The 25,882-nt window shown below is 34.5% G+C and overlaps 1 pseudogene; it reads right to left on the bottom strand.

Annotated features, from left to right (window-relative positions):
- The window catches only part of LOC144349242 (uncharacterized), a 50,728-nt pseudogene that overhangs the window by 10,299 nt on the left and 14,547 nt on the right, over positions 1-25,882 (bottom strand).

Below are 25,882 nucleotides of genomic sequence, written 5' to 3'. Positions count from 1 at the left end.
GATCCGGGTCCGGAATGGTGAAAATGTGCGATTGTGATGCATTTTCGGCCTTAAAATGACCGCTATTCGGCTATACTTAATCGGATCATGAAAAAAATGCATGTGCATATGTCCCATATAATGTGTGATGTATGAGTGAAGTTTGAACTTAATCGGTCCATGCATGTTCAAGATACAGGTGATCACGGACGCACACAGGGCAAAACACGTCCGAACGGGGACTAAAAACAAGATGGATGCCAGTCGGCCATCTTTTATCCAATTGCAATAGAAATTGTCATGGACATGTATCCTAACATGCAAAGAATGAAAGAATCGGTCCAAAGGATTTTGAAATATGACTCCGAACAAACAGATGCAAGAACGGACGAGCGCACAGACGGATGCACGGACGGTCGGAGGACATGTATCCTAACATGTTTAATCTATGTACCAAATTTGAATGAAAACTGACAAAGCATGTCCAAAGTTCAACATTTTCAAAAAACAAGATGGCTGCGAATCGCTAAACCACTGCATGTGCATATGTCCCACATAAAGTACTAGGCACATGCAAAAAATGAACAGAATCGGTCCAAAGGATTCTGAAATATGACTCTGGACGGACGGAGACCAAATTATAAGTCCCCGTTTTCGAACTTCGTCCGAATGAGGACTAAATAGTTAAACAAAAGAAAAAAAAGAAATTGAATCACCAAATTAGTAATTCAGATGGGTCACTGATTCCAATTTAAAAAGTGGATAAAAAAAATGTTAATTCTGTTAATCACTAATGACACTGAACTAATACAAAGGAAACGTGATCTGCTGGATGATGAATCACATTAACTGCTATGCTGTATTTTCTAGTGCCACTGCAACTCAGTGTTATCCATACGCTTTGATTCATATATCATGTTCCATAGAATGTTGTAACTTACATGAAATTTGAAACTTTCATCTGGAGTAGTTGTGACAGCGGTGACTGGCTGTACTTCACTACAATTTTCACTGACTGCTTTGTCATGGTTCTGATGTTCAACGAATTCCACATAGTATGGAAACATCCACACAACATATACATCCCTAGCCGTTACTGTAGACAATGGATTGTGAACAACTTCTGTGTAGTATTCCACCACATCACTGGGGTGAAAGAACAAGATAAAGATAATTACCACATCACCTTTTGTGATTTTTGTTTTTTCCATTCATTTCGTCTAACCATGGACGCTTTCAGCAGGTGATGTATAAACTATAGCCATACAGTCACTAGTATACATGTAGATATTAAACTTAATTTAAAACCACACAGACTATAGCTATCACAGTAACAGGGATAAATATATGATGGATGAGATGGAATGGATTGATTGTAAAATGAGTCTGAAATTTCAATTTAATATAAGTGTAGCTTTACCCTGGATGAAATCCATCATACTTTGGAGAGATCCAAACACTCATATCAAGAATCACATCACCAGCTTTAATAGAACAGAACAGATATTACCATACTGACTTTTGTTCTATTACAAGCCAATCTCCAATAGAATTGTGAACCAACTTTTACTTATATTCTGTATTAGATCATTGAAAAAATGATTAATTATGTTCATTGAAACACCTGTCATAAACACAAGTTTATGCAAAATACAGTAACCCTTTCTGAGTACCAATATTGTTGATTATTTTTTATGAATTGCATGACATTCTTTAGCAAATGTACATGATTTCGTCTTGGCTACAGGTTTGGATCAAAAAAATCGATGTTGATGTTTTGAAAGGTGACCAAAGTTGAGATAATGGTAGTGTATGAGTGTACTTGTCAGTTGTTTTGCTTTGTTTTTGTGGATTGTTTTGTCAATTTTTATCAGTTGTTTTTTTTGTTATTTTCCTATACAACTATTGTTTCAGGATCTATGGTTGGGCGCGTTATTTCCATTTTAGGTAAAATGCGTGTAGCCTCCACGTATGTGTTATGCTGCAATCTTCTTGCCTTCAATTTAAAAACTCTTAAAGTATACCTATATTCTATGTTCCAAGAAAGTGAATTGTATTGATTTTTTCTTATGTTCATACAATACAATGTTCATACATTATCATATTTTGGATACGATTTTAGCATAATGAAGATTTGGGTTCTGTAATGATTGGTGAAAATTGAGTAATTCAGGTGCAGAAATAATTATTTGGGTCTTCTAGACGAGTACACAAATGTGCAGAAGAGAATCACATATATTTTAATTGACAAATCACATGAAAAATTATCAAAATTCATAAATTTGTACACTTAAAATAGGTTTGATTCCAAATAGTTTAGATAGATAAAATAATTAAGATCACACAAACCATGGATATGTTCAATTGCAATACTAAGATTTTGGAATTCAGCAACTGAACATAATCTTGAGTAATCAAGGTGATAATTTGACATTTTTCATAGTAAAGCCAGTTCTAAAATTCCCAAAACTGAAGCTGTGAAATCTCAGGTCAGGCCATCTGTTGAAGTGCAATTTTCCACTGCAGTTTTTGATAAATATAGATGTTTTTTATTTCAGGATTAAGAGCAAGAATTGAAAGTCCAAGAGTTTCAATCGATACCTTATTATTGATTGAGTTTAAGGCAGTGAACATAGTAAAATATCCTGCAATACGTTTAGTGAGATTGACATTCTAAATCATTTTCAGAGTGATATATATACACTTACCTCAAGTAAGTATGGAGCAAATGGAATGGATGTCAGTATGTGATCATGACCATGGTCATAAAATAGGAATGGTTGCAATATTTCAGTTGTGCCTTTAGTAGATAATGCATCAATTAATGGCGTATATTCCAAAGTTACCACATCCTATGTAGAAATAAAGACCATGGTTGAATAGCAGATGTAATGCAACTGACATGATTAAATGTAAACTAAGGCCTGGAAAAAAATATGGTTTTCGTTATGCCTGGTTGAAAATGCTTGAGACTCTACTTTAAGAGCCATAGTTACAAAACATTACGTTCACTATGGTTCACATGCAACATTTACATAAAATTCATGGTTTGTTTACACAAGATTTGAATGTAAGCTGCACAAAGACTGTGGCATTTTACGAACCACAAAAAAATTATCACTTCTTCAAAATTGTGCAACGTCACACAACTCACAAGATGAACTGTTCAAGCTAAATTTTGGTACCAAATTATGCACCTTTTTATGTAATTTTCTAGTATTTGTTAATTTTAGACAAAATGGACAAAATTTGCCAGATGTCTTGATCAAATTTTTCTGAACAAATATAGAAATATATATGCAGGTTAAGTTTACTGAATGGAGACAAAAGTTGAATTTGGAGTTCAAAAGATTAAATAATTTATCTTTTGCACAATTTACAGTGCAATATATAGAATTAAAATGTATATTTACCAAACAAAAATATGTTTAAGATAAGATTCTGAGGTGATTTTATTTGATGCTGTACAAATTTTGCAGGTTTCAATTCATTAACCAAGGGTCGCGTGAACAAAGTGGTTGCGAAATAAGTTAAAAAAAGACTGGCCTGCACTTTGTTCAGTGGTGCATGCCGACCAGAATTTTTTTTTGGGGGGCTTTATCTGATGACAACGTGACATCAAAAATACCAATGACAGATAACAAACTACCAGGTGCATGATGCAAATGTTGTAAAAGATAGTTACTGACCTCATTAGGTTCATAAACTCCTGTATACCAGTCACATGTTTGTTGAGTAATAGACCCATACATGGGACCATAGATTAGAATTAAATCATCACCACCGCATGTTGTGCTATTGTCACCTAAAGTTTACACAAACATTTATTTACAACTCAACTATATGTATGTATTGAGAGGAATACATCAGTTGTCCTGCAGAAAACACAAATCTTTGCAATAAGAACACCTGGATTACTTTATCAACTGGAAAGCACATGAGTTTGTTATATCTCAAATAATTGGAGCAATGTATCTTTGCATGGTTTCATAAAACATAGAGTAATTTGCACCGAATTAACTATTTATAATTTTGAGCATGCTGTGGAAGAGAACTTCTCTTTGTACATAATAACAAGCGACCATGCGGTCGGTAGAGCTTCGCTGTAATTGACAAGTGCAGAGGGCAGTGGCAGAAATAATCACATTCAGGAATCTCCAAAATGTGACTGTGAGACAACCTTGATCTTGACCAAGAGATGACCCTGACCTGGGGCCTTGAGATGACCCTAACATGGCCTTGGAGATTTTGGGGAAGTGTTTAAGTCACTGTTAAGTATCACCCATATAAAAGCAGCAAACGTATAAACCTTGAAATGACCTTGACCTGAACTTGAGCATTTCTGGAAAACATTGGCCGATCCAGTTCATTTTCCAAGACAATGTGTACTGAGAAATTTAAAACCTAGCTTCCCCTTCCAACTGATACAGTTGTCTACTGGAGTCCATGCATTATACATAGCTATATATACTGTGCGAGAAAATGAAAAAATCCAAAAAAAATCCTTAAAAATCATAACTTACACAAAAATAGAGATATCATCACCAAGTGAACAAACTTGAGAGAGTATCAGTCCATATGTCTACATTATCAATGTCAAAGCAATGTGGCAAGCGGTTTCAAAGAAGAAGTCGAAAATGTGCAAAAAAAATTCACTAAAAATTGACACTTGCATATTGTGCCATGGAAATAATAAGTTGTAATCCATGTCAACAACATTCACGCCAAATTTTAAAGTGGTTATGGAAAAAGTCATTCATAACCATAAATGACAATGATATTACCAAAAAATAGAGGTTTAGGTGTGATGTCATGAAATGAACAAGTCTGACAGAGGACCTTCCCAGGTAGATGCAGTATGAATAGCAAGGCAATCCAGCTGACGCACCACATACTACTATTTTAATATATAAACTAGAAACTAATTTAATTTTAGGAATTTTTTTGAAATGGTTCAACAATATCAAAATTCATAAATAGCGTATGACTTTTTTCATCTCATGTCACTGAGCAAAATTTCAGATACAAAGAAAGAAACTGGCGGAAAATTGCAAATTTCAACTATTTTCCATGACATTTCAGATTCTTTCCCAGTGACCTATATTGTTTTCATCAGGATTAATGGTATGGGTCATTACAATAAAAAAAAACATAAAGCAAATGACATAAAATCTTTGATTTGGCTTAAATCTTCCTTAGACAGCTAGAAAATATTAATCATGGAAAAATGAAGATAAAATAATTTGAAAACTATTATTCACCTATTAGTAAATATGAATCATTATTAATATGTCTAAATACTAGTATGAACTGTTTTTTTCTGCGATACAAATGTTGTCTTTAGTTTTGATTTCTCACAACGCAGTGTGAAAAACTGGATTGAAAACTTTCATATAGAAAAAAAAATGCCTACCTGTACATGTAACATTACAATCAGATGGCGGGATATGATATGCAAGATTGAAAGTATATGTCACGTTCTTCCATCGTACAACATCACAACTGCAATTACTCAGATATGAGGAACTGAAACTAATCAGTTCTGTCCAGGAACAATTCTCATATACATCAGAGCAGCGCACAGAGGACCCACACCAGGGTGAACATGTATCATTAGTATAGCTAATACAGTCCATACTAATATTATTGTGGTTACAGTCTAGAATGGTGGTGTTCAGACAACTAGAACAGTTACTGTATGTAGCGTTAATGCACTGCTCTACTACAGAGTTATACGCTGGAATGGTTCTAGACTCGCAACCGATGGAAGTAATGTTACTGCATGCATCCATAGCCATAGTAGTACAATTGATATTTGTAGCGGTGGTACAATACTCATATTCATCTCAGAAACAGTTATACGTAGCAGGACTAGAACATCTCTGTAAGGCACGGTCACTGCAGATTTGGTTAAATGTCTCGTTGCATGCCCTAAACATTTGAATAATACAGTTCTCATACAGGACATGTCTACAGAGATCAAGCTGCAGAATACGGTATTTTTCTCTGGCGTAAGACAAGCAATTGTTAACCACAGTCTCACTACATATTGAAGTGGCCAGCAACTGACAGTTATTAGACATGTTAGACAGACAATTGTTACGTTCTATTTCAAAACATGTGCCATTGTCAGACCCTAAGCATGATAAGGTAGCCATTGACGAACAATTGATAGTCAGTGAGTCGTCCAAGCACTGCTCGTAGGATACATTCTTACAGTTTGCATACTCTTTCACAGTACAGTTCTGGTAAACAGCAATATCTTGGCACACGTATATCATTGTTTTATTGGTTGAATCCTCAAATGTCACATTACAATCATCATAGACTGTTACAGAGTAAGACTCTAAAATAGTCTGGTTGACCGCAGTGTAGATGGTGGTAGCATTATCAAAGTAATGATCTAGCTGCGTACGATTTCCACAATAACATTCACTCCCATTTTTTGTTCCTGAGAAAAAATAGCCATCAGCTCTGAAACAGAAAACGTATATATTGCATGGTGTTACAATGTTTTATCATATTAATTAAAATAACAAAAATAAACTATTCGTACATGCACTTGTTTTCTTCTTGTGTATTTAAAATTGTTTTTTTACCAAAATTGTGTTTGAAGCAAAAAATAATCTAGTTGATAAACGGTGTAATGAGTCAGGAGTCATTTTTGACCAAGTTACTCAAAAGTAAGAAGGCTTTCAACTATGTTTTGTCAACAATAAAATGTTAAACCCTACTTACTACTCAAGTCAAAATAGTGATACATTGAGCTTCTCAAAAATTTGATGCTACCTCCAAAACTTCCTGACAAAGAAAAAATAGTTGCAATACTAAACAATGATAGTAAAAAATAAAGTACATAGATGATTGTTTTAAAATCAGAGAGAACAACTTGAAAAAAGTACTACCTGCTGCCTCAAAGTGAATAAAAACATTTACTTTAATTTATTATATTTTATTAATAACTTTGTTTTATACTCTTAATCTCATTTAATTTTGTTTTTTCATTGCTATACCTTTATTGTATTTTATAATCAAAGTCCCATAGAGGATATGATAACAATAAAGATGATTATTATTATTATTATTACACATTAGCTACATAATTTTAAATCTAGTTGGACACTTTTTTCTTCAGACATTCAAACCAGAAAATTCAAAAAGTGTCAAAATCGTGTGACCCTGTGGAGTTTCCTATGGTTCAAAGTCCCTGGTTATTTATACTGAAATCATACACATGTGCCTACCTACATAGCATCTGACAGTTCTTTCTTGTCATATTTGCACTGAAGTTGAAATTCAAAGGATGATCCTCTGTTACCATGGCAACTTCAAAATAATGACTCGCATCCAAGAAGCATCCCTGTAGCAGATACCTCTCATAAGCTGAATAATCAGGTTTAGTTTTGTTGACTGCAGGTACCACCGTGGGTGTGCATGATGGTGTAGTAGTATGTGGCATCTGCTCCCCTTTCATGGTCTTAAATTGTTTCTGTTTGATTGCAGCTGTGTAGTTCTATTTCAAAGATAATGTTTTCATAATTATATGCTAACTTATCAAGCACCCAAATATTGCTAAAATCAATAACATACATAAACTTAATATAACTTTACGTATGATTATTTAGCTTTATATGCATACTATCTATTGCCATATCTAAATCACACTTAATCTGTACTGTAATGTACTCACCACACCTCTATTATTTACATAGAATGTACACACATATGCACTAATAATAGAACAAATAAGATATCATGCAGCCAAGATTGAGTCATTCCACAAGTCTGTTATTGGCGATCCGCTCTGCTATGATTGCCCTTAAAATCACTTTTGAGTGTGTGCGTGTTTTTTGGGGTAACTTTTCACCAGTAACGGCTTTTTAAGCCTGGGCCGATTTTGTTTATACTTGGCAGGCAGGTCATACCGTCTCTAATCAGAAAAAAATCCTGGCCCAGTACTGCCATGGCAACAGCCAAAAACTGATATTTGAATACTTTTGTTCTAAATGTATATTACCTGCTACAAGTCTTGTAATAGCAGTGTTCAAATGATCATTTTTATTTTGGCTATGTTGCACACAGACAGGAGATCACCACCGCCGACATTGTAACACTGTATCATTGTATCAATGTAATCAACGTAACGTAACTTTTAGCCATAAATGAACTTCAATCAAAGAATCTAGAAAATACAATTGCAAAATGGTCGGAAATAATAATTATAGCAGCAGAGTAGTGCTAGTAATAAAGTAAAATGACTTCTAAAGAATTTTTTGGCGAACTTTGTAAACAAGGTGCAATTTTAGTTATAAACTGACGTTAGCTTCATGTTCATGTCCCACCAACAGCTAAAAACATGTTGTTTGTTTTTAGAGTGGAGTGGATCGTCACCAGCCTACAGTTTGTGTATGTACAACTTACCAATAGATCTTAATCGGTATAGACTTACCCTAGGAGTGTATAACACGTCTACCAAGCTATAGATACCAGGTAACTCAGCATAAAAATATTTATTACCATCCAAGTCTTGAGTCAATGATTCATTTGATAGTTTATCATATGGAAACTGCAGCTTGCTGCCCATACGTAAAACCGTAAGAGACTCAAAAGTGAAACCATTACCTACATGTATGTGAAATATAATGAAATCAAAATTGTTATATTATTTAAAGTCTTTAGTTAAAAGTAAGTAAAAGTAAAAATTTAGCCACACGTTTCACCACAAAAATAATTTGCTTGGCAATTTGACAGAAAAATCAAATTTGGCTGAAAAGTTTGTTATTACAGGAACGAGTTCAAGAATTGTTCTCAACCAAATTAATTCATGTACCAGGAGAATTAGCTCATATAAATAAAGCATTAAAGGATTTTTTTCAGAACATTTCCAAAATTAGTTTGGACACTGTTTAACATGTGAGCAACTACAACAGATGATATGTACATTTCAAGTAGACACAGCTGTAGATAATGTGAACCAATCTGAATTTGGGAGTAACAATATGAGATATGCCTAAAAATCATGCCTATGCCTCTAATCAGAAAAAAAAACTAATTAAGTAGTGCAGCATGGCATATTAAATATGTCAAAAATCTTACCTTTTGGTAAGGCAATCAATATAGGCATATTTGCTTTCACCTTGGGTATTACTATTTCTTATTCAAACTTAACCCTGTTTGCGTTTCTCAATTTCACCATTACCTAGTGAGTTGAGTTGGAAGATGAATAGACTGGGAAGTGAATATCACCACCACTGTTGTTCCCTGGTGCCACAAGATGAAATCTAGAACTTGGTATTGGTGCATTGAAATCAAAGATGATGCTTTCATTCAGCTGGTAATACCTGCTATATTGAGTTTGTCCATACACTTTAGCAGAATAGTACGTCAGGGTAACCTATAGTTGAATAAGAATGGAGGTTAATATTAAGGTATGTTGACCCCAAGGGAAATTATTGACTGATGTTGCTTTTCAGGTTTTCTGAATGAATGATCATTCATAATTTATTTATCACTTATAGAAGAGCCACTACAGAGTTCAAGTATATTATGCAAATTATTTAGAGTGATTATTTTTTACTAATTAATCACTATGGTTTTTTCATGACACATTACTTTATTAATTTAACAATGCTGATTATTGATGGAATATCAACACTCAATGCAAGCTTGTTTCAAAAATCAGATCAGCAGTGAACCAGCAATCATGTTATTTACATTGTACAGTCATTAAGTCAAAATTTCATTGTTTGTGACACACAGAAAACATACTAAACAAGCCATGCATGGCACAGTCCCTGTTAGTTATAAAATTTAAGATATGTAGTTTTGTTTATATAGTTGGAACATAAACATGTCAGAAGTATGAATCGAGAAGATGATGCCTGATTATGATGATTTTTTAACATTAAAATGATTGACATCTTGTATCTGATCGTCAAACGAGTACTTGTTCATATTGAAAAATATTGCTCTGGAACATCATAATCAGTTAAAGCATGACAGAGATACATGTATGGCACTAGAACTGCATTCATTCAAACAAAATGACCACCAGTCAGCCATTTTAAATTGGATCTGAAAATTAAAATGATTTGCATAAAGGTTCCATAACGTCCAACGTATGTATTATGTTTAAACAAATCCATCCCAAAATTTTTGATTTTGATGATTTGTTTAATAGCACAAAAATGGCCACATTCGGCCATCTTGAATCAGATCCTGAAACAAATTGATGTGCATATGTATAATATGTATGATGTATGTGTGAAGTTTGATTGTGATTGGTCCAGGCATGTCTAAGATACAGGTCCGGATGCATACAGGTCCCCGTTTTCGGACTGCGTCTGAACAGGACTAATTAATCTAACAACTGCCAGCCAGTCTTTTATCAAATAGTGGTCTATCCACCATATCATTTGTCTCTAGGGTTGCAGCATATCTTACATGCATAGAATTTATCATCATTTATTGAATTTCATTAGTAAAGAACTTAAACATATAACAAATAATGTTAAATGAAAATGATATAATGTGAACGGAAATCTTACCTTAGTCTGCCAAGTCATACCTGCAAGCGTTTCTATACTGTGATTGATACGAAATGGAACATTGAAACGTTCACAAGTAGTTGGATGATTAAATCTCTGAATATGTATTTCAAAGTCATTTGGACTAGTTTGGATGAGTGATGGGAAAGCCAGGGTACTCATGATACTAAAATCTTTCAAAAGATGACTGAAGAAATGAGTACCTTCCATTAGGTCAGGGGCTAGATCAGAATGAACTCTCACAACAACATCAAAAGCATGGCCTGAAATATTAGACGAATGAACATGATAGATGAATTAATAAACTTGTGTTGCATACTAGTACAAAAACTTGGGTACATAAGTGAGATACATCAAGGAAGTACCATTCTTTGTCTTTGTTCAACTGAAGCAAATACAAGTTAAATTTGACTAGTATCACTACAATTCGAAGACAAGTGATACAGCTCTTACGTCATGCATACTTCTCCAGCTAAATGAAGAAAATTATTATGAATAATATTATTATCACATGCACAAGCCAAGTTAAAGTAAATTTTGAATATTTTATTTGTTTTCTTATGACTTATTTTGGGACTTTAATTTGAAGAATATACATATATTTATGTGCCAAACATGATTTCGTTTTTGCAACTGGCATCCAGAAACTTGTAATCTACGACAATCCTTTGTATAAATGATGTAGATTTTGTTTGCCTGGTAACATAATATTTAATATTTAAAATTGTTATTGTTTCAAAATATTTGTTGTGAATAATTGTTATCATCTATTTTGTGCCCTGATATGTGAACAATACATTTTTAGTAACAAGTTAAACATCCACACTGGGAAAAAATAGAATTGCAGTCTTGTGGCAAAGAAAATGTATATTGTGAACATAACCATGGGGTATGAACAATTATACTATTGAATCTACTGTGCAAGGCAGAAACACTGAGAAACTGCCCATAATTTTTAGATTTCAGAAAATAAAATATATTTTTTTTATAATTCGTGACATCTATTTTTTTCCTACATATTGTCACTCATGATTCACTTGTCTGCGACGATTAATGAAAATGGCTTTACATTGCTAAGTCAAGTCAATCTATTTGATTGAGCACATACCGTAAAATCTGTATTAGAAGCCGCATCCCTAATAGAAGTCGCATCCATACTATTTGAATAATTGAGAACTAAAAATTCCTCATTTCTCATATGTGTAGATGCTCTAATAGAAGCCGCATCCCCTCTGTTGCATTGTACCATTTTAATAGAAGCCGCAGCTTCTAATACAGATTTTACAGTATTTTGAAGCACTATAAACTCACCTGTGTATTGTGGATCATGTGTTATAGTCAATCCATACTGGACAATATCACCAGCTGTCCTTCCATACGCTGTACATGTACTGTACCAATCTCATTCTCATAGAAGCCACTGTAACACTTGCACCTATTGATAACATAGAATTACAACACATTACAATACTGCATAAATATGTGTTAAGGGTGACACAATTCTGAAATCAACAAAAGAGCGTCTGTGTGATGAAGGGAAGAAAGGAACTAAAAATATTCAAATCTAATATTTTATAATTCATGTAATATTGAGCCATAATTACCAATGCATATGTATAAAATAGGCTGAACATTATACATTCATATCAATTAACAACAAGTATATATAACTTCTATTTGATTTAAACAATAAAATTCATAACAAGCAGCTACATCTAATGCCCTTTATTATTATGTACACTGGCCAATTAATTTGCATATTTATTTTCTCTTTATTCTCAGGGGTCAAAAAAAAAATTCAATCAGCCCAAACATATATTATACACGGAACTGTGGACTGACATAGTAAAAAATGTGGCAAGCACGTTTCTCACACAGCAACCAAAGTTTTTGAGTCTCCATCCTATATGTTGACATGATTACTGTCATTTTTTAGTAACTGTGATGTTGATTACTGTATACACCCATACCAGTGTACACTATCAAACAATTGTAATAATGTAATACAGTGACAAGAAATCTTAAAGCTATCATAATTTCCATAGTAATATTGTCACGTTTCATCTTACAAAAAGCTGTTGAACATATAGAAGTTTTTATAAATATTACCTATCTGAACTGCCTATAATTAACTTACTGTTTCGTACTACATTCTGACATGGTTTCTGTGGATGTTGTACAATGTCTTCCTAACTCACACTGCTCATCATGAACTGCCTATAATTAACTTACTGTTTCGTACTACATTCTGACATGGTTTCTGTGGATGTTGTACAATGTCTTCCTAACTCACACTGCTCATCATGAACTGCCTATAATTAACTTACTGTTTCGTACTACATTCTGACATGGTTTCTGTGGATGTTGTACAAAGTCTTCCTAACTCACACTGCTCATCATGAACTGCCTATAATTAACTTACTGTTTCGTACTACATTCTGACATGGTTTCTGTGGATGTTGTACAATGTCTTCCTAACTCACACTGCTCATCATGAACTGCCTATAATTAACTTACTGTTTCGTACTACATTCTGACATGGTTTCTGTGGATGTTGTACAATGTCTTCCTAACTCACACTGCTCATCATGAACTGCCTATAATTAACTTACTGTTTCGTACTACATTCTGACATGGTTTCTGTGGATGTTGTACAATGTCTTCCTAACTCACACTGCTCATCATGAACTGCCTATAATTAACTTACTGTTTCGTACTACATTCTGACATGGTTTCTGTGGATGTTGTACAATGTCTTCCTAACTCACACTGCTCATCATGAACTGCCTATAATTAACTTACTGTTTCGTACTACATTCTGACATGGTTTCTGTGGATGTTGTACAATGTCTTCCTAACTCACACTGCTCATCATGAACTGCCTATAATTAACTTACTGTTTCGTACTACATTCTGACATGGTTTCTGTGGATGTTGTACAATGTCTTCCTAACTCACACTGCTCATCATGAACTGCCTATAATTAACTTACTGTTTCGTACTACATTCTGACATGGTTTCTGTGGATGTTGTACAATGTCTTCCTAACTCACACTGCTCATCATGAACTGCCTATAATTAACTTACTGTTTCGTACTACATTCTGACATGGTTTCTGTGGATGTTGTACAATGTCTTCCTAACTCACACTGCTCATCATGAACTGCCTATAATTAACTTACTGTTTCGTACTACATTCTGACATGGTTTCTGTGGATGTTGTACAATGTCTTCCTAACTCACACTGCTCATCATGAACTGCCTATAATTAACTTACTGTTTCGTACTACATTCTGACATGGTTTCTGTGGATGTTGTACAATGTCTTCCTAACTCACACTGCTCATTATGAACTGCCTATAATTAACTTACTGTTTCGTACTACATTCTGACATGGTTTCTGTGGATGTTGTACAATGTCTTCCTAACTCACACTGCTCATCATGAACTGCCTATAATTAACTTACTGTTTCGTACTACATTCTGACATGGTTTCTGTGGATGTTGTACAATGTCTTCCTAACTCACACTGCTCATCATGAACTGCCTATAATTAACTTACTGTTTCGTACTACATTCTGACATGGTTTCTGTGGATGTTGTACAATGTCTTCCTAACTCACACTGCTCATCATGAACTGCCTATAATTAACTTACTGTTTCGTACTACATTCTGACATGGTTTCTGTGGATGTTGTACAAAGTCTTCCTAACTCACACTGCTCATCATGAACTGCCTATAATTAACTTACTGTTTCGTACTACATTCTGACATGGTTTCTGTGGATGTTGTACAATGTCTTCCTAACTCACACTGCTCATCATGAACTGCCTATAATTAACTTACTGTTTCGTACTACATTCTGACATGGTTTCTGTGGATGTTGTACAATGTCTTCCTAACTCACACTGCTCATCATGAACTGCCTATAATTAACTTACTGTTTCGTACTACATTCTGACAAGGTTTCTGTGGATGTTGTACAATGTCTTCCTAACTCACACTGCTCATCATGAACTGCCTATAATTAACTTATTGTTTCGTACTACATTCTGACATGGTTTCTGTGGATGTTGTACAATGTCTTCCTAACTCACACTGCTCATCATGAACTGCCTATAATTAACTTACTGTTTCGTACTACATTCTGACATGGTTTCTGTGGATGTTGTACAATGTCTTCCTAACTCACACTGCTCATCATGAACTGCCTATAATTAACTTATTGTTTCGTACTACATTCTGACATGGTTTCTGTGGATGTTGTACAAAGTCTTCCTAACTCACACTGCTCATCATGAACTGCCTATAATTAACTTACTGTTTCGTACTACATTCTGACATGGTTTCTGTGGATGTTGTACAATGTCTTCCTAACTCACACTGCTCATCATGAACTGCCTATAATTAACTTACTGTTTCGTACTACATTCTGACATGGTTTCTGTGGATGTTGTACAATGTCTTCCTAACTCACACTGCTCATCATGAACTGCCTATAATTAACTTACTGTTTCGTACTACATTCTGACATGGTTTCTGTGGATGTTGTACAATGTCTTCCTAACTCACACTGCTCATCATGAACTGCCTATAATTAACTTACTGTTTCGTACTACATTCTGACATGGTTTCTGTGGATGTTGTACAATGTCTTCCTAACTCACACTGCTCATCATGAACTGCCTATAATTAACTTACTGTTTCGTACTACATTCTGACATGGTTTCTGTGGATGTTGTACAATGTCTTCCTAACTCACACTGCTCATCATGAACTGCCTATAATTAACTTACTGTTTCGTACTACATTCTGACATGGTTTCTGTCGATGTTGTACAATGTCTTCCTAACTCACACTGCTCATCATGAACTGCCTATAATTAACTTACTGTTTCGTACTACATTCTGACATGGTTTCTGTTGATGTTGTACAATGTCTTCCTAACTCACACTGCTCATCATGAACTGCCTATAATTAACTTACTGTTTCGTACTACATTCTGACATGGTTTCTGTGGATGTTGTACAAAGTCTTCCTAACTCACACTGCTCATCATGAACTGCCTATAATTAACTTACTGTTTCGTACTACATTCTGACATGGTTTCTGTGGATGTTGTACAATGTCTTCCTAACTCACACTGCTCATCATGAACTGCCTATAATTAACTTACTGTTTCGTACTACATTCTGACATGGTTTCTGTGGATGTTGTACAATGTCTTCCTAACTCACACTGCTCATCATGAACTGCCTATAATTAACTTACTGTTTCGTACTACATTCTGACATGGTTTCTGTGGATGTTGTACAATGTCTTCCTAACTCACACTGCTCATCATGAACTGCCTATAATTAACTTACTGTTTCGTACTACATTCTGACATGGTTTCTGTGGATGTTGTACAATGTCTTCCTAACTCACACTGCTCATCATGAACTGCCTATAATTAACTTACTGTTTCGTACTACATTCTGACATGGTTTCTGTGGATGTTGTACAATGTCTTCCTAACTCACACTGCTCATCATGAACTGCCTATAATTAACTTACTGTTTCGTACTACATTCTGACATGGTTTCTGTGGATGTTGTACAATGTCTTCCTAACTCACACTGCTCATCATGAACTGCCTATACCAGGGGTAATTAACTTATTGTTTCGTACTACATTCTGACATGGTTTCTGTGGATGTTGTACAATGTCTTCCTAACTCACACTGCTCATCATGAACTGCCTATAATTAACTTACTGTTTCGTACTACATTCTGACATGGTTTCTGTGGATGTTGTACAATGTCTTCCTAACTCACACTGCTCATCATGAACTGCCTATAATTAACTTATTGTTTCGTACTACATTCTGACATGGTTTCTGTGGATGTTGTACAATGTCTTCCTAACTCACACTGCTCATCATGAACTGCCTATAATTAACTTACTGTTTCGTACTACATTCTGACATGGTTTCTGTGGATGTTGTACAATGTCTTCCTAACTCACACTGCTCATCATGAACTGCCTATAATTAACTTATTGTTTCGTACTACATTCTGACATGGTTTCTGTGGATGTTGTACAATGTCTTCCTAACTCACACTGCTCATCATGAACTGCCTATAATTAACTTATTGTTTCGTACTACATTCTGACATGGTTTCTGTGGATGTTGTACAATGTCTTCCTAACTCACACTGCTCATCATGAACTGCCTATAATTAACTTACTGTTTCGTACTACATTCTGACATGGTTTCTGTGGATGTTGTACAATGTCTTCCTAACTCACACTGCTCATCATGAACTGCCTATAATTAACTTATTGTTTCGTACTACATTCTGACATGGTTTCTGTGGATGTTGTACAATGTCTTCCTAACTCACACTGCTCATCATCACAACATGTATTAGGTACGCAAGTATAGTTGTGATCACTTAACACATGTTCTACCTGCCATCTGTGATCTAGTAGCTAAAATAGGACTTAAAATAAACTAACAATATATAATGAACTAAGCTTTGCATACTAGACTCAACTCAAGTGAATGATCTAAATAAATTTACAAGCCGGAAGATGAATCAGTTGACAAAACCAGAATGTTGACAGAATGTGCAGAATATATGTACAATTACAAATTGCACTATTTAAAAATAATTTCATTATATCAGTATATGGTATTATTAGATGAGGAGATGAAAAATTGAAAGACAGAAAATGTGAGAAAACAAAAACTTTAGCTAAAAATAACTACCCCACTTCCAGGTGACAAAATAAGATAATAGACACCCACTTCTGGACTAGAAAAAAATCATACTATTATTTTACCATCATCCAAAAAAAGAAATGTGATGTGGTAAACTTTAGTTGTTACATTTCAATTATTTGAAAGAAACAATTCACTTACCTCAGCTCTAAGACTAAGTTGAGGTTCAACCACGGTGAGGACGAGATCAGTGTCAGTCAGACTGGCAACGTTACAAGTATAATCACTCACGTACATAGACAACATAGTGAACTGTATTTGTATATCGTTCTTCCAGTAGGGTACATCATTTTTTCTAAATGCAAATCTTATTGTGACATAGTCTTGATCATTGTCAATGTCATCAGCTTCGTTCACTACAACACCTAGTTGACAGACAATAGATCATTTTGAAAAAATAGGCTGATAGTTTGAAATATAAATAAATATATATTAATTATTTATTGTATTACTCCAGTAGCTACTAGTAACTCCCTCTATATTGAATTTCCATGGTTCTTTTGTTTTTATTTTATTAGCTTCAACTCTTATTAGGTAATTGCTTGTGACAGGCAGGTTTTATGTGAATGTCCATGTTCATACAAGTATGATTAAGAAATTAGAATTTTCTGCAATAAACTTAATCGCCTATTTCAGTTCTTTGATTTATTGTATTTGATAATACACAGCATCTGTAATGCACACACAAATTCTTTATAGTTTGTATAGCCATTACAAGCAAACCATCATCACCAGAATTGAACTAATTTAGTTTTATTTGGTAGACTTTTGTTGAAATGAGTTTACTTAGAAATAAAGATTTACATTATTGTGTGATAATATAAAGCTTTGACATTATAAAAACCTCTAATTTTGATAGTGGTGATTTATACCGGGTAATGTAAGTTAATGTACCATAAATACACCATATGGCACCATAAACCACAAGCATGGTCAAGCACAAAGAATAAAGAAATCACCTTTTGATAGTTTGAGGATTCTGCAAGCAGACAAAACTTGGTATTAATAGCAATTTACGGGTACATGTGGATTTACTTACCGCCAGTCACAGTGAAACCACCTAATATAAACTGTACTGTATCAGTCGGTGCAGGTGGATAAATTTCTCCCTCATGACCTCGCATATCCTCGAAAAATGAATCAGTGTCATTTCTTGAATAGATCAGTCAGAAAGCAATCCCCATAATTTACTGTATAATCTTGCATATTAGACTGAACATGTGTAGGGTGATATCAGGCATCCATAGTTTGGCCTCAACAACAATGATGTCAGCAATAGAGAATGTCCTTGGTAGTGGTCCATCAACAAAGACATTATGATACAGATAAGTTGTTGACATTTGTAGTTCGCTAATAATTGTAGGAGCTTTAATTTGAACAGTGTCATTGTTAGAAATAGGTCCATATTTTCTGCCTGGGAAATCAACTATACAGCTGTCATATTTTAGAATCGCAGTCGCCGTGATCAAACTGTCAGCCACAAAATCAATATGATTGCCAACTGCCAAAACGAAAGTACCCGAAAAGATAGCATCATCTGGATCGCTTGGTAGAAAGTTCAGATAAAACACACCAAGATCATTGTCATAAGTAACATTACAAAATGATGGATCCTCACTGGTGCATACTTCACTATCTATAACCGACTGTGGTGACAACTGACCATACCCTGACGTCCTGGTGAAATTTACAGCATCAAGCGTTACAGTTAGATTATATGCAGGTGCGTTGGAAGCACCAGAATGCTTCACCTCAAAATCAAACTCAACCTCATCAAGTCTGTCAACAAGTTCTGGCTCAGCTTTCCGAGTCAGCACAATCTCTAAATCAGGTTCTACAATTATTAAATGCTCTACCAGACTTGTCTCTGCAATGTCTTGGATAGTCGCATTGTAATCCCAGTTGTCTAAAATATATTGCGTCTCATTGTCAAGTGGTAGAAAACATTGACATTGATCAGGAATGGAAGGTACAAACTGGCACTTACTACCATCAAGATCATGGTATGTCTGTTTAATATCAGCCATATTTAATCAAATAATAACAAAATTGATGTGCATATGTAGGTCATCATACATTGTCTGTATGTCAAGTTTGAACAAGATCGGTCAAAAGGTGTCCGAGAAACAGCTCTGGGCGACACATGGACGGAATCCAAACTAATAGTCCCCGTTTTTGGACTTCATCCAAACTGGGACTAACAAGACAACGATGCTTGATTTACATAGAAACAGAAAGCATGCCCTTACAATAATATTTACTGTATTTCCCAATATTCAGAAATAAACAACTTTTACCATGATTACCATTTTTCAAACATTAATTATTTTATTATGGTACACTATAATTTTGAAATTTGAATATTCGATTTGATTTGATGATTGTTAGATTAACGTTTTTCAAAGTGTTATACAATAAACGACTGGGGTTAAGTCTTTGGAGTGCTGTTGTAAGCCAATGAGTGTGTAACCACAATTAGATACAGTTTTTTGTTTGGATCTAAGTATTGGGCTAACCTAATAAATCAAATGAAACAACTCTTGGACAAATCAACCATCCACCATATGTATAGTATAATGTGAACATATACTAGTACTGTATAAGTCTACATTTATTAGACACTTTAAAAACAAATTTAGGTTTGCGGGAGGCAACAATTTTTTCATAATACAATGTAATACTCATACTTACCAGTTTCATTGGTTGGAGACTCAGTGGGTATAACCGATGGTGAGCAAAGGCAGACAATGTTGTCAAATAGAGAGTTATTAATGAATCTTGTACACTCTCTGTACACTATGTTGTCACATACTTGTTGTGCAATCACACTACAGATATGTGATGACGTGATATTAGGCCCAATGCTTTGACTAGTAGAGCTGCTAGTGCTGTCTTGATCATTAACATTGGTAAGACTGTTATTGACAGACGTGGTAGCATTCAAAGAACTGGTAACATTAGAAGTAGTGGCATTCAGAGAGCTGGTTGCGTTATACTGGAAACTTTTGTATTCAGAGAGATGGTTGCATTGCTGTAAGTCGTAGCATTCAGAGAACTGGTTATATTGCTGTAAGTCGTAGCATGCAGGGACATGGTTGCATGAGGTGACACATTGGTGTTATTGGTATTCACAGATGGTGTTGTCATGTTGACTTTGCAGCTACTAAACATGACATCATAACAGAGTAAATACCAATCAGGACACTGCTGAACAACCGGCGGATCAGTGGCATTTAGTGTTGTGTAATTCTGGGTGAAATTAGCAGCTGTTATATTATTAACATTGGTGTGATTCAGACTAGGAGTTTGTTCAGTGACCACGTTTTCTGTGCCATTTATTGTTTGTAGTGTATCATTCCATGTCCCAGGAGTAGGTGATGATAATGTAGAAGTCATATTTATTGTTTGTAGTGTATCATTCCATGTCCCAGGAGTAGGTGATGATAATGTAGAAGTCATATTTATTGTTTGTAGTGTATCGTTCCATGTCCCAGGAGTAGGTGATGATAATGTAGAAGTCATATTTATTGTTTGTAGTGTATCGTTCCATGTCCCAGGAGTCGGTGATGATAATGTAGAAGTCATATTTATTGTTTGTAGTGTATCGTTCCATGTCCCAGGAGTAGGTGATGATAATGTAGAAGTCATATTTATTGTTTGTAGTGTATCGTTCCATGTCTCAGGAGTCGGTGATGATAATGTAGAAGTCATATTTATTGTTTGTAGTGTATCGTTCCATGTCCCAGGAGTAGGTGATGATAATGTAGAAGTCATATTTATTGTTTGTAGTGTATCGTTCCATGTCCCAGGAGTAGGTGATGATAATGTAGAAGTCATATTTATTGTTTGTAGTGTATCATTCCATGTCCCAGGAGTCGGTGATGATAATGTAGAAGTCATATTTATTGTTTGTAGTGTATCATTCCATGTCCCAGGAGTAGGTGATGATAATGTAGAAGTCATATTTATTGTTTGTAGTGTATCGTTCCATGTCCCAGGAGTCGGTGATGATAATGTAGAAGTCATATTTATTGTTTGTAGTGTATCGTTCCATGTCCCAGGAGTAGGTGATGATAATGTAGAAGTCATATTTATTGTTTGTAGTGTATCGTTCCATGTCCCAGGAGTAGGTGATGATAATGTAGAAGTCATATTTATTGTTTGTAGTGTATTGTTCCATGTCCCAGGAGTCGGTGATGATAATGTAGAAGTCATATTTATTGTTTGTAGTGTATCGTTCCATGTCCCAGGAGTAGGTGATGATAATGTAGAAGTCATATTTATTGTTTGTAGTGTATCGTTCCATGCCCCAGGAGTAGGTGATGATAATGTAGAAGTCATATTTATTGTTTGTAGTGTATCGTTCCATGTCCCAGGAGTCGGTGATGATAATGTAGAAGTCATATTTATTGTTTGTAGTGTATCATTCCATGTCCCAGAAGTAGGTGATGATAATGTAGAAGTCATATTTATTGTTTGTAGTGTATCATTCCATGTCCCAGAAGTAGGTGATGATAATGTAGAAGTCATATTTATTGTTTGTAGTGTATCGTTCCATGCCCCAGAAGTAGGTGATGATAATGTAGAAGTCATATTTATTGTTTGTAGTGTATCATTCCATGTCCCAGAAGTAGGTGATGATAATGTAGAAGTCATATTTATTGTTTGTAGTGTACGTATCGTTCCATGCCCCAGAAGTAGGTGATGATAATGCAGAAGTTATATTGCTAGACGTTTCATTAACAGATGTTTCATTTGCAAAGATATGATTAAAATTCACTGACAGATTGTAATTAGAAGCCATTGTTGGCACTGGCATTGAGGTTGTTGGTCTATCTCTGCTGCAGCCCGGCGTGCTCTCCCTTTCCTCACATTCAAAATATAACAGAACATCAGAAACATTCCAAGCAATATCAATATTTTGCACATGATAGCAGTCACTGTCTTTATTTAGCAATGGTACAGAGCCATCGTCAACACATCCCTCATTATAGAACACCTGCTCAATGGGTAATACTTTCGGGATTGATTCCCGGATTAAATCCAGGATATATCTTTTCTCAGTTCGTTCAAACTGTGGGAGCCTGACAGAAATGGTCAAGTTGGTAGGAATGGGTGGAATTGGTACTCTGTAAACAAAGGTTGCTTGTTCATGAATGCTGACATCTCTATCCACAGTAGCCAATTGTGATGTTCCGATGAATTCTAGAGTAGCATTTCTCAAATTTACAACATTAAGTGATTGAAAGGTGTACTCATATAAACGCCCCCATTGATAAAAACTATAATAATCCAGTTCACCAGTTGCCATCAGCGCAATACCTACAGAAAATTAAACAAATGTTTGGTGAACATCAATCAAGTTCAACCCTGTCAATGCCAAAGTCAACTTCACAGAATAAACCTGCATTATTTTTGTACCACATTTTAGAAAATTTTGAACAAGACCTGTAGACAATATGAAATTATGCCCATTAGGTCTAAAATTAAGAAAGTAATTATTAAAAAAAATATGCCAAATTTTTCACAAATATTTTGAAAGGAAAAAGTACTGTAGAATATTTTATTTTCGCTTGGAATTTATTTTCGATATTTTCGCTGAAGGGATGATTCCGTGAAAATAAAATCCAGCGAATTTACTTTTTTTCCTATATTTCACATTCAACTCATCAAAAATCAGTGAAAATAAAGAACGCCCAAAAAGCCTTTTCAGCGAAAATTAATTCCAGCAAAAATAAAATATTCCACAGTAGTTAAAATAGCTATTGTAACAATTCTTACTTGAAATAGAACCTGGTACATAATATCGTTATATATACCTCTGGAAAGTGCTAGTAGTTATTCATACTCCAAATAGGAAATCAATAATGAATAAACAACACTTGAACCAACTAGATGTAATCTTGGTGGATACATGTAGAAAGGTACCATCAATGATTTCATCCAATTCTAATTTGTACAAGTACAGCTGAAAGCATTCATCTGCTTGCTCAGGTCCGAGACCACGGAATGCTTGTGTTGTTGGAGCATTTGATCTATTGTTGGGTTTGAAATCTTGATGCACTTCCATGTAAGGTAGAAAGATGTCAATCAAAACATGGTGTGCTGGACTCTGAGATTCTGATGTATGATATAAGCTTATTTTATATTGGAATACATCACCTACACAAGAATAGATATGAACCATTTTAGCTCTATTAGTAATGCATATGTAAATGACAGAGTGTGTGAATGGTCAAAACAGGTAATATTTTTAATCATGCATCCAGTATACAATAAATACAACTATGGTTTACATGAACTTCTATTTGAGATGCACTTCTAATACGGTTAATTATTATACATCAGACAGTGAAAACCAATAGTAATTAACTGCCAGAAACAGACGTGAATGTATTTGAAAGTGCTATAGAGATGAATGTGTTGTACATATGGTCCTTATTTGGAAAATAAATGTCATGTTTATATCACAACTTCCTTTATTTACGTTAATGATGAAAACAACAACTGTCAACAGTATTAGGCATTATTAATTATTAATCTTAATGTAGGTAGTTGGAACATTCACGGCCTTGGTGCTAAGTGTGTAGAATCTGATTTTACTTCTATTTTAAAGAAATTTGATATTTTGTGCTTACAAGAGACGTGGTTAGGTAGTCTAGGTAGTAATAGTAGTTCATTAGATGTATTAGATAGTTATAGTTATTTTAAAACAGACAGAAAATGCAAATCAGCTAGAAGTAGGAGGAACTCTGGGGGAGTGGCAATTTTGTTTAAATCAGGGTTGAGGGGAGGGCTGAGGGAAATAAAGTCTGAAATTAACGACTTCCTTTGGTGTAAATTGGACAAGGAATTTTTCTCATTAGAAAATGATATTTATTTGGGTTGTATATACATTCCACCCGAAAATTCGGTTTATCACTTAGATGTTGACTACTTTGGCATTTTAGAAAAAGAAATAACAGTTTTCTCCAATCAGGGCCAGGTAATTATAACAGGTGATTTCAATAGTCGCACTGGAAATCTAATTGATTTCATTGCATTTGGAGATAACATTCATGTACCCACTCCAAATAATTGCACTTTAGACAATTTTGAAAAAAGGCACACCCAAGATAAAACTAACAATAAGTTTGGCAAACAATTAGTCGATCTTTGTACTATAAATAATCTTTTAATAGCCAATGGTAGGAAGATAGGTGATTTAAATGGAAACTTTACCTGTCATAATCCGGTCGGTTCAAGTACAGTTGATTACTGCATTAGCACAAAGGATTTACACACTTTATATTGATTATCTTAAAATTCATGATACTAATTACTTGTCAGATCATTGTCCTATTGGTTTCTCACTAACTGTAAATTACAATCACACCAAGAACACAAAGCTTGTGGATAAATTGAAACCGCACTGTAAAAAATTCATTTGGGACGTTGAGGCAAAGCAAAAGTACAAAGTCATGTTACAAAATTCAAATTTTGAAACAATGTTCAAAAGCTACCTTGCCAATGATTTCAAAGACAGTGATGTCAATGAACCAACAGATCAATTCAACAAAATATTAATTAATGCAGCGGATAATTGCCTTAAAAAAGTAACCAATAAAAGAACAATAAATAATAAAAACTATAAACATCCAAAACAACAACAATGGTTTGATAAGTCGTGTTCTACAGTAAAAAGGGAATTAATTAGTACCTCTAAGTTGCTAACAAAACAACCAACCAACCCGTATATCAAACACCAATATTATACTCTTAAAAAGCATTATACAAAACTTATAAAATATAAAAAAAGAGAATATAAAAATATGTTGGTGTCCAAACTTGAACATATGGACAGTGCCAACCAAAATGAGTACTGGTCTGTGCTGAAAAGCCTACGTAATCAAAAGACCAAAAATCAAGACACAACAATATCCGGAAAAAATTGGATTGATCATTTTTCAAAACTCTATAATAAAACAAACATTAAAAATCATGAGTTACAAAATAATCTTATAGAAAAAGAAATGCGACAAATTCCCAACCAATATCTAAACTCAAATATCACATACAAAGAAATTCTTAGTGCTGTTAGCAAACTAAAAAACAATAAATCAGCTGCTGATGACAGCATTGCCAATGAAATGTTGAAAACCAAAAATAAGTTAATGATAAGATGTTTACAGAAACTTTTCAACTGTATTTTAGATAGTGGAAAATTTCCTGCAACCTGGAAATCTACGATTCTTGTTCCACTACACAAATCAGGCGACAAATTAAATCTTGGTAATTATAGAGCTATTGCATTAACAAGTTGTCTTTCAAAACTATTTACTGGCATAATGAATCAAAGATTGACCACATACTTGGAAGAAAATAAATTATTTACCGACATGCAGTTTGGCTTTAGGAAAGACAGGAGAACGACAGACGCAATTTTCCTGTTAAAAACAGCAGTTGAAAAAACAATTTATAATAAAAATAAAAGCAGCAGTTCTGGAAAACGGTTATACACATGTTTTGTTGACTTTAGAAAGGCTTTCGACAGCATCTGGAGGGATGCACTCTTTCTCAAGTTACAAAACAGTGGTATCACGGGGAACT

This window comes from Saccoglossus kowalevskii, chromosome 7, assembly GCF_978046115.1.
Source record: "Saccoglossus kowalevskii chromosome 7, keSacKowa6.1, whole genome shotgun sequence".
In the NCBI taxonomy this organism is placed as follows: Eukaryota; Metazoa; Hemichordata; class Enteropneusta; family Harrimaniidae; genus Saccoglossus; species Saccoglossus kowalevskii.
Note: the sequence above shows the minus strand (reverse complement) of the source record. Positions and strands in the feature narration are given on the sequence as shown.